The sequence below is a fragment of the Xyrauchen texanus genome, chromosome 31 (genome assembly GCF_025860055.1).
Source record: "Xyrauchen texanus isolate HMW12.3.18 chromosome 31, RBS_HiC_50CHRs, whole genome shotgun sequence".
NCBI lineage: Eukaryota > Metazoa > Chordata > Actinopteri > Cypriniformes > Catostomidae > Xyrauchen > Xyrauchen texanus.
The window spans coordinates 1,037,989-1,048,178 of NC_068306.1; the positions used below are offsets into that span (position 1 = coordinate 1,037,989).

A 10,190-nucleotide genomic window follows, 5' to 3' on the forward strand; every position below is an offset into this window, starting at 1 on the left:
CACCTTGGGATATAGTTATGTTCCCACACCGATCCAATATTAACAAGGTAACAGTTAAACCAAACCACACGTCTATATAGATCAGAAAAAAAAAACATAAAACAAACAGAAAATGTGTGAGTCACCTGGCTTTGAATTACAATGAGAGAAAAAATAAATAAATAAATATAAAAAAATATAATAACATTATATATATATATCATATATATACATACACATACACACATATATACATATATACACACATACATACACACATACACATATATATACACGCATGTGCACGCACACACGCACGCACACACACACACACACACACATATAAGAAAAGATAAGTAATATACACATAAATGAGCTTCTCCCCCAATATGCACAAGTGACTTACTGACTTAACATTGTAACGTTAGGTTACTGGCCTCAGATAAAATGGCGGGGAAACTATTTAAATAATAATAACATATGTACACATTTAAAATAATAATTGCGCCATCTGTGTCTAGAAATGCACTAGCAATAGTACATGTTAAGGTAAGAACGTGCCCAGCTAGAAAACCTGCACAAACACATACAACTCCGAGTTACTTCTCGCTAGGACTGAAATTAAGAAAATGACAACCGTCCTTTTAGGTTCTTCCTGTTTCACCTGTACTTTGTATTCCCTGCAAAAACTTTTCCGCATCAACCGGATCCTCAAACTCACGGGTCTGTCCATCAATCGTCAGGCGCAGCTTGGCTGGGTAAACTATTCCATAATTGACGTTCAGGGATCTCAACCGTTGTTTAACCCCGTCAAAACGCCTCCTCTGACGGTGAAGCTCCGCGGATAAATCGGGGAAAAATCTTAACTCGTGATCTCCATACATGATCTTGCCTTTAATCCTGGCAGCTCTCATCACTCTGACTTTATCTTGGAAGTTCAAAAACTTCATGATCAGCACTCTTGGAGGAGATGATCGATTGGATTGTGAACGACCAGGTAGTCTGTGCGTGCGCTCTCTCGATGATGGGCGGCGCGGAGAAGGTTGCCGTGCCCAACACTTCAGGTAACCATTTTTCTAAGAAGGCGACCGCATCTGGATTTTCCACCTTTTCAGGAAGATTAACCACTCTTAGGTTCGATCTTCGCGAGCGGTTTTCAAGGTCGTCTAGCTTATGTGAAAGAAAAGGCTAGGCGTTTAACTACCTCTTCCATCTTGCCCTTCTCCGTAGTAACTGTGTCTTCTACGTTGCTAATTCGCTCTTCGGCCATAGGTCCCGAGAAGTCTCTCACGTCCTTTTTTACCTCATGAATCGCGTTAAGAACGCCATCTATCTTTGTCGTTAAGTCACTTCTCATCATGTCCAACTTTTGCATCACATCCAGATTCTGGCCAGTGCTGGTACAACTTTCTTCAGGTTGGGAAGAACTGAATGGGTTGCCTGATGAGCTAGCTACACTGCTAGCATCCCATTCATCATCCTGGTCCTTGAGTGGCGAGGAGTCCGTTTTATGCTTCGTTTTGAATTTTTTCGACGGCATTTTGATTCTTATTTCACCTCAAGCAGTTAGTGAAAAAATGTACACTTGTATAAACAAAAAGACGGATAATATACAGGATTTCCAACAAATAACGCCAGGAGCTCACAAAAACACGTGCACTCAGCTCGGAGTCATAACCACGCCCCCCATCAAGTATATTTTTAGATTGAAGAAGAGAACGCAAGAAAATATTATTACATCCAGAACTTGTGAAATCCTTGCCCTGCAGCTTGATACAAGCAGTAAATTCTTCAACTGTTTGTAAAGAATAATAATTATTACATTCTAATAGCCTCAAAATGTCCTTGGGGATGGCATGCAAAACCAAAAAATATTGGATAGGATCAACTGAAAAGTTATAAATATGAACAAATTCAGGATAATTGTATAAAACACCATCATTTTTGATCAACTGTTTAACCCAAATAATTCCCTTTTCAAACCAATTCTCAAAAAATATTGATTTGTTTCTAATCCTTATATATCTATTATTCCAAATGGTACATTTATGGGGGGAAAAATTATGACTATACATAAGAGTCCATGAAAGTAATGCTTGTTTGTGGAAACTTGCAAGTTTAATGGGTATTTTGTTAATATCATAATCACATTTCAATATGAACTCTATACCACCTACTTTTTTAAATATAGATTTAGGTATTGTATACCATATACTTTGCTTATTTTTTAAATAATTTTGGAGTCATTTTATTTTAAATATCATGTTAGAGGTCTTAAAATCCAAAACATTCAATCCTCCTTCAGTTTTTGATCTACAAATATTTTCTTTTTTAATATAGTGTGATTTGTTCTTCCAAATAAATCTAAAAAGTTTAGTGTCTATCATTTTAATTAAAGAGGGGGGTACATCTAACACTTGAGCAATATAAACCAACCTAGATAAACCCTCAGTCTTAACCAGTAACACACGACCATTTAAAGAGATATCTCTCATCAGCCAAGAATTATGTTTTTTTTTCTTCAAATGATTGAATGACAGGAGCGAAGTTTAACTCACTTCTGACTTCCATATTTTTAGCTATCTTGATCCCCAAATATTTGACAACTTCTTTCACTGGAATATCACATACTGCTGTAAAATTACAGGAACCTCGTGCCATAAGCTCACATTTATTAATATTCAGGGAAAGACCAGATACAGATGAAAAGAACTGCAGACACTTAATTGCTTTTTCAATTTCAGTATAGTTTCTTAAGAAAAGGGTGTCATCGGCTAATTGTGTGCATTTAATTTCTGTATCTTCTATTCTGATACCACGAAAAGTATCTTTCTTAATATGAATGGCCATAACTTGTGTAACCAAAAAAAGCAATGGACTAATAGGGCAGCCCTGTCGAATCCCCCTTTTGATTTCAAATCTATGAGAAGTTATGACAGTTTTACAGAGCGATTAATCTTATTATAGGGGTCTGATTACTTTTTGAAATTTGTCCCCAAAACCAAAAAATTCAAGGGTTTTAAAAATAAAGTCATGTTGTTTTGTATCGAAGGCCTTGTAAAAATCAACAAACAGAATAAAACTATCTTCATTGATAATTTCATTATAATCTATGAGATCTAATACAAGTCTAATATTATTACAAATATGTCTTCCTTTTATAAAACCCAACTGCCCCTCATCAATAATAGTTTCTAATCCTGATTTTAGCCTTTCAGCGAATATGGAAGCAATAATTTTACTATCATTATTAATTAAGGTGATCGGTCGCCAATTATCTAGTAATAATAGGTCTTTATCAGGCTTTGGAATTAATGATATTAGACCTTGTGTCATGGAGGGTGGCAAAACATCCTGGTCAATAGATTCTTTAAAGACCATTAACAGAAATTCAACTAAATCATCTTGAAATATTTGTAAAAATTCAGCAGTTAAGCCATCATTTCCGGGGGACTTGTTTAATTTAAGTTTATTTATAGCTGTTCTAATCTCTAAAATGGATATTTCCTGATCACAAAGGTCTTTAAATTCTTCATCTATATTATGTTTTAGGGGTTTTAAAAATTCATCTATTTTGTCTGCAGAACATGCACTGCTGGAATATAATTTACCTATTTAAATGCCGTTTAAAATTTGCAGCACGGTTATTTTTATCCTTCAAAGTTGTGTCCTGCCGCTATCTGAGAGAAGTGATCGCACTAAAATTACCTCAGGAATCATAAAACATTTCCTATTTTAAACACGCAACTAGAATCCTATATGAATATAAACCTTTTGCACAGCAAAAATCACAAATATATACTGGACATTTGTCGTGTTCTGCAATTAAATTTGGGTTAAATTTTTTACTTTCTTTTTAAAAATTCTTTATTCAAAATTTATTTAAATGTTTCACTATTGAATTGATTTTCGTCAACTTATTGTGTTTATTGTAGAGCTGATGGAAGTGAGAGAAGAATGTGAAGAGCTGAAGGAAGTGGAGGAGGAACAACATGATTTCATAACTGGAGAAAAATATTTAAGTGGCTCAAAGACGGAAGACAATTTCTCACCTAAAAATCCTCGAAGATCAGCCAAGAAATTTTTCACCTGCTCTCAGTATGGAACATGTTTCACACGTAAAAGCAATCTTAATGAACACATGAGAGTTCATACTGGAGAGAGACCTTACAAGTGCCATCAGTGTGGAAATAGTTTTGCATATGCACCCAGTCTCAAGAGTCATCTCTTTTGTCACTCTGAAGAAAAGCCATTTGAATGTGATAAGTGTGGTAAAACATTTGTTCTGGCACAGTCCCTAAAACAACATCTGAAAACTCACACAAATGAGAAGCCTTACAAGTGTTCATTTTGTGGAAAGAGATTTTCACGCCTGTCTTATTTTAAAGAGCACCAGAAAATACATACCGGTGTGGCGGCTCATGTGTGCTTTGAATGTGGAAAGATCTTTACTGCAGCCAGCAGCTTGAAACTGCACCAAAGGATTCATACTGGAGAGAAACCATACAAGTGCTCACACTGTGAAAAGAGTTTCACTCGGTCACAATACTTGAAAACACATGAGAGAATTCATACTGGAGAGAAACCTTACCACTCAGGGCCTGAAATTATTTTCTGAAAATGGGGAGTGAATTCCCCCCTTAAGGCCTCAATATACTTCCTATGAAATTAATGAACGGTTGTGACATAATTTAGAACAAAATCTGGCCAAAAATAAGGTGTTTTTGCATTTGTTGTGGTGGTTCATTACAGTTTGCTGGAGTGAGCTTTTAGGAAAAAAAAATGTATCTGCTGCTAAATACCTTCTTACTGCCATTGGTCCACGTCATCAGTAGGTGTGACATGGAGCTCCAGCTACCTTGAGGCTGATGGGTAATTTTTATGTTGTTCAGTGAGTCAAAATCAGTCGACATGAACATGTTGATGTGCAGAGTTATTAGCAAGCTGGTGCAAATGTACCTACATCTGTACGACCATTCACTTAAGAGATATTTTCCAAGACCAAGACCATACGATTGCCCTTGTATTTTCCATTACAAGGGCAATCGTTTCTATTCTAACCTTATAAAATGACGTGCCATCCTTTTATGTTATAATTTAAACAATTATTTCAATTTGAAAATGGTATGTTTCAATAATTACAAAATTGCATGATCCGTACATTGCATATGTGCGTTATCACTGAAACTTTTTTCCTCATTCACATATTTCCAAATATTTTGGCTAATAAATTAACAGCTTATAAACTAATGCAGCGACATAGAGGAGGAGGTGACTCCATTTCTTCAACTTTTTTAGCAACTCTTTTATTAAGAATGTCCAAAGTGGGCTCACATTGACTGATTCAATCACAATGAAGATTCATTTGTTTATAGAATACTTGAGATGTAATGAAATGTCAAATGTGATTGAAATTATACTGCATTTCTGAAGTATAATCTTAATTTGTTACTCGAAAATATATCTTGCTGTGTCAAAAGTATTTGCCTAAGTTGTAAAATTGTGCCCTATAACATTTGCCCTTGTATCTACAATATCAATACAACCCCCTGGGGACCTTTTAGCCCAAGTAAAGGAGGTAAAAGGCTCCCTTGTCACTTTTTTTAAATTAATTTTATTTTAAACAACCTTCTGTTGTTATTTTAACACAAATTATGTTGCTCCATCAATATTCAATACAAATTAATTTATTTCTTGAATTTTGAGACTATAGGTGTACTTGTAGCCCCGTTACACCCTATTATAAACAATATTGTTGTATTTGGTTACATTATATTTTGTGTTCTCTCAGACCAGATTAACTTTATAAATATACCGTGTAGCATCCATCCCTCCCAAACTTTTGGCTTCCAGCTGGAGAGGAGGCTTTTCAACCAGACAGATGCATAAGTGAGATGAAATGATGCACAGGGAAGTAAGTTATAGCACAGAGTAACTAGGAGAGTATGTGTGGCAATGATAAAAGGTTGTCTTTTTTGTTCAACAGAAGAGATAATCTCATGCAGGTTTGGAACAAAATGAAGGTAAATGATGACAGAATTTTCATTTTGGGATGAACTATTCTTTTAAATGTTTTTGTTTCCCAGTGATGTCTGAATGTGTGCTGCTTTATTAGATAAAGATTCCAAATTATGGAAACATTTAGTAAATATCAATGGAAATGGAAGACTGGTCACTTCATATTTTCCTGTATAATGCAACAAAATGTATTTGTAAGTAGAACAGCGGCAGCGGACTGTAGCACAATGATGTAGTGGATTTCATCTACTATGTCTGTCACGATCCCGTGTTGTCTGCCCCGTGTTTTCTGTTTCACTCTTCACTGATCACGCTCCATGTCACGTTTTCCTTGTTGTCCGCCCCGTGTTTCACTCTCTGTGTATAAACTACATTTCCCATGTTTCCCGGCCCTCATCACCACTGTCACAGCGTTATTGTCCGCACCTGTTTGTGATTTCGTTATTACGGTGTCTGTCTATTTAACCCGCTTGTTTTCCCTTTCCTTGGTCGATTGTTGAATGTTGTATGCATCGTTCATGTTCCTGACTTTTTCATCGTTCGAGGTTCCCTTGCCCTTTGTACATGTTTGTTTCGTTGTTGCCTTTGCCCTCCGTGATTGTTTTACCCCTTGGATGTTTCTTCGTGTTTTGGTTTTGTTTTCCCATTGTGGATGTTTCATTTGTTCCCGTGTTTGTCTAGTTATTGTTCTTTCTATTTTTATTTAATAAAACCGCATTTGGATCCAAACTACCCATCTGCCTTCTCCTGCATTCTCCACGTTCAGTAACAATGTCACAGACATCTATTACGTGGTGGATTAAATTAATGTTTTAATGGATTTTAAATGTTCGAGCCATGATATACTGGATGTTTTTAATGCAAACATTTTATTCAGCGTTTAAATAAAAAGTGAGAGAGTGCAATATTTCCTTAATGTATGTTAATAGTATGCTCATTGATAATTTTTGAGCTTCCTGGATTTCAGTCTTCTAAAGAATATGAGACGTTGTTGACTGTTTGAAGTGAATTTGTTTGTTATGGATAACTATTATTACTCTGAGGAGGAAGGAGACAAAGAAGGATTGTGAGGTTTAAGTAGAGAAACATTGAAGGTAGGTGTAATACTGTAGTGTGAGAGTGACTGCATTTATCTGTTTGGTGATGGCGAAGGGTCCCCTGGATGGGGCTAATGATGAGAAATGGAGGAAGGATGGGTTCTCGAATGGTGGTAGTAGCGTCACGAGATTGTAGCTGGGAAAGGGTATCCGCCTTGATGTTTTTGGACCCTGGATGATAGGTGATGGTAAAATTAAAGTGTGTGAAGAATAAGGACCATCTGGCTTGTCAAGGGTTCAGCTGTCATACCTCCTGGGAAGTATTCGAGGTTGCGGAGGATGATAATTACTTGGAATGGATGACGGGAACACTCCAGCCAGTGGTGCCACTCCTCCAGGGCCAGTTTGATGGCGAGAAGATCTTGGTTGCCAATGTCAAAATTCTGCTCCGCCGGGGATGGTTGTCTGGAAAAAAAAGGCACAAGGGTGAAGCTTGGCAGGATTTCCCTGCTGCTGAGAAAGGATGGCTTCGACACCGGTGGTGGAGGCGTCCACTTCGACTACGAAAGGTCAATCATGGTCAGGATGTTGGAGCACTGGAGCTGTTGTAAAAGATTCTGAGTTGCTGGAAGTATTGAAAGGCTTGGGGGGATCATTAAGGATTAAGTTATAAACGTCTGAATATGTACTACATCAGGGTCCTCTCCTTCAAGAGAAAAAAATTGTGTCTCTCATGTAGTAAATCTCATTACTTTCCGGTTTTGACCCACACAAGCTATCTAGTACTTCCAAAGCTGCTTTAGCCCCATTGAATAAAAAAAGTATTCTGTGGTGTTTTCCCTTTTTTAGATGCCATTTTTGGACAAAAAAATTAAAAGCTCACTCCAGAGAAAAGCACACAGTCCTGAACCTAGGAAGGAGCTGTAAGCAAGCCAACAGGGTGAGCAAAAAACAGTCCAGATGGGCATAGAAAACAACAGGTCCGGAAGCAGGCAAGAACAGACAACCAATCAACAGGCTTTTGGAAAATCGATCGACTGCCTCCAGAACAGAAGTATAACCATTGGACAGTGGTAAATCGGTTATGGTGTCCACTCAGAAATCCAACCAGTTGGAGAAGATGTAACAGTAGCCAGCTGGTATATGATGTGCAGTCACTGACGTGCGGTCTGGGTAGGCAAACTAGGCACTGCCTACCCTGCCAAAATTCAAAAATAAAATGTTTATTAAATAATAAACTTGTATTTATATTTTAACTTTTTATTCTTGTGATTTATATATGCAATATGTGTGTTATTCCAATTGTTTAGACATTATGATGACAAATGTAGCAGTTACGCATAATCATCTAAAAACATATGGTAGAATAAGCAGTGCTTTTACGGTCCATTCATTGCAGACGACAAGCGGAAAACCCATGTTGCGCATGCGCACTTCCATCCTGTATTCTTTAACATGTACGGCAAAAAGCACAAACCTGCTGTGCCTTTTGACGTAAATATGTTATGCCCGTAATCGTCTCCGTTACATTTCAGACATGGACCAATTAAAATCGAGATATTCCTGGACATTTGCGTAGCTAACGTCATTACACCACAGCTAGCGTACATGCCTAATCCCCGTCAAATTCAAAATCAAAATGAAAGCAGCGGCTGTAATCACGGAATTAAGAAATTTTTCCAAGCTCGATTTTAATTCCAAATATGAGTTAATTGCACGAGGGAGGTCTACGCCAGCCTTAGATGGACTAGTACAGCAAAAGGGCCCAAAAATTATCCGATCATTTCAAACTGATTGGTATGTAAGAAAAGATTGGCTATGTGGCTGTGCGCTTGTGTGTGTGTGTGTGCGTGAGAGAGAGAGAGAGAGAATACACGATATACATCCTGATTTGTACATTTCTTGATATGCCGCGCTTGTGCGTAACGTTCACTGTTTACGCGCTTGTGTGTGTGTGTGTGAGTGTGTGTGTGTGTGTGTGTGTGTGTGTGTGTGAGAGAGAGAGAGAGTACACTATATACATCCTGATTTGTACATTTCTTGATATGCTGCGCTTGTGCGTGACGTTCACTGTTATTACGTATTATTAGCTTAAACAATAAATCAGGTAATCTGGCTTTCATAACTCAGTGCCTAGCCTCTTTAAGACATCACCGCACGTCACTGTGTGCAGTGTGTGTAAACCTCACTCCTCTGGCCTCAAGAGGGGTACTAGCGACTGACGCAAGAGGCTGTAACCTTTAGCCCCTCGTTAGTTTAGTTTACTTTTGAACAGTAAGTGAACTAACAAAACAAACTACATCAGATGATAATGAGCTTATTTTACAGTCATTAAAACACCAAAGAGATAAAAACAACATGCACAAAAAATATACATCAAAAAGTCAATGTTTAGATATAGCAATATTGTGGCACAGTGGCTCCACTGTTATGAGGTCATCAGTATTACAGTTCTATAATATAAATGGACAATAACTATATTATAAATTGGACATATTGACTGTCGAATGTTGTTGTGATGACATCACAACCAGCTCAGTTTGTGGCCTTCCCACTTCAAAACTGGTTACGGGCGCCGGAGGCTACTGAGGATACTGATAACCCACACTAACGGTTGAAATGTTTTATTATTTGCCGCTAATGGAAACGATAAAGATGTTGAAATTAATAATTTCAAATTAGATTAATTTAAAATCACGCTAAAATATCACATTTAAGTCATCGGAAGATCTGCGGTTACAGGGGTTTCGAGCGATATACCTGTCCACACTGAATTAAATGTGCATGAAATACTGCTATAAGTCTATTTTGCTTTAAAAGTAAAGGTATTGGAAATGTTACTCCTGCCCCTTTAAGAGTTAGTTTCCTTCGGGATGTTCAACTCCTCTCTCAGTCGCTTTGGGGACAGGAATGAAGGAAATACTGGAAAGTGGGGAGAATGAACAAAGCAGAGGAAATATTTTATTATTTTTATCAAGAACAGGACTGATGAGAAGAATATGATATAACTGGACATGACAGGAAATAAAGCCGGAAGATGGCGGTAGTGCAACGCTAATGGATGCAAGCTGCCGATAAACTCTAAAGAAGAAGAACACACACACACACACACACACACACACACACACACACACACACACACACACACACACACAC

General features: G+C 37.4%; 2 protein-coding genes across 4 annotated transcripts in view; one reads left to right on the plus strand and one right to left on the minus strand.

Annotated features, from left to right (window-relative positions):
- LOC127624967 (zinc finger protein 883-like) overlaps window positions 1–10,190 on the plus strand; it is a 212,482-nt gene that overhangs the window by 83,024 nt on the left and 119,268 nt on the right. The gene's annotated exons all lie outside the window — the stretch shown is intronic.
- The window catches only part of LOC127625016 (zinc finger protein 501-like), a 617,707-nt gene that overhangs the window by 28,219 nt on the left and 579,298 nt on the right, over window positions 1–10,190 (minus strand). The window lies entirely within an intron of this gene.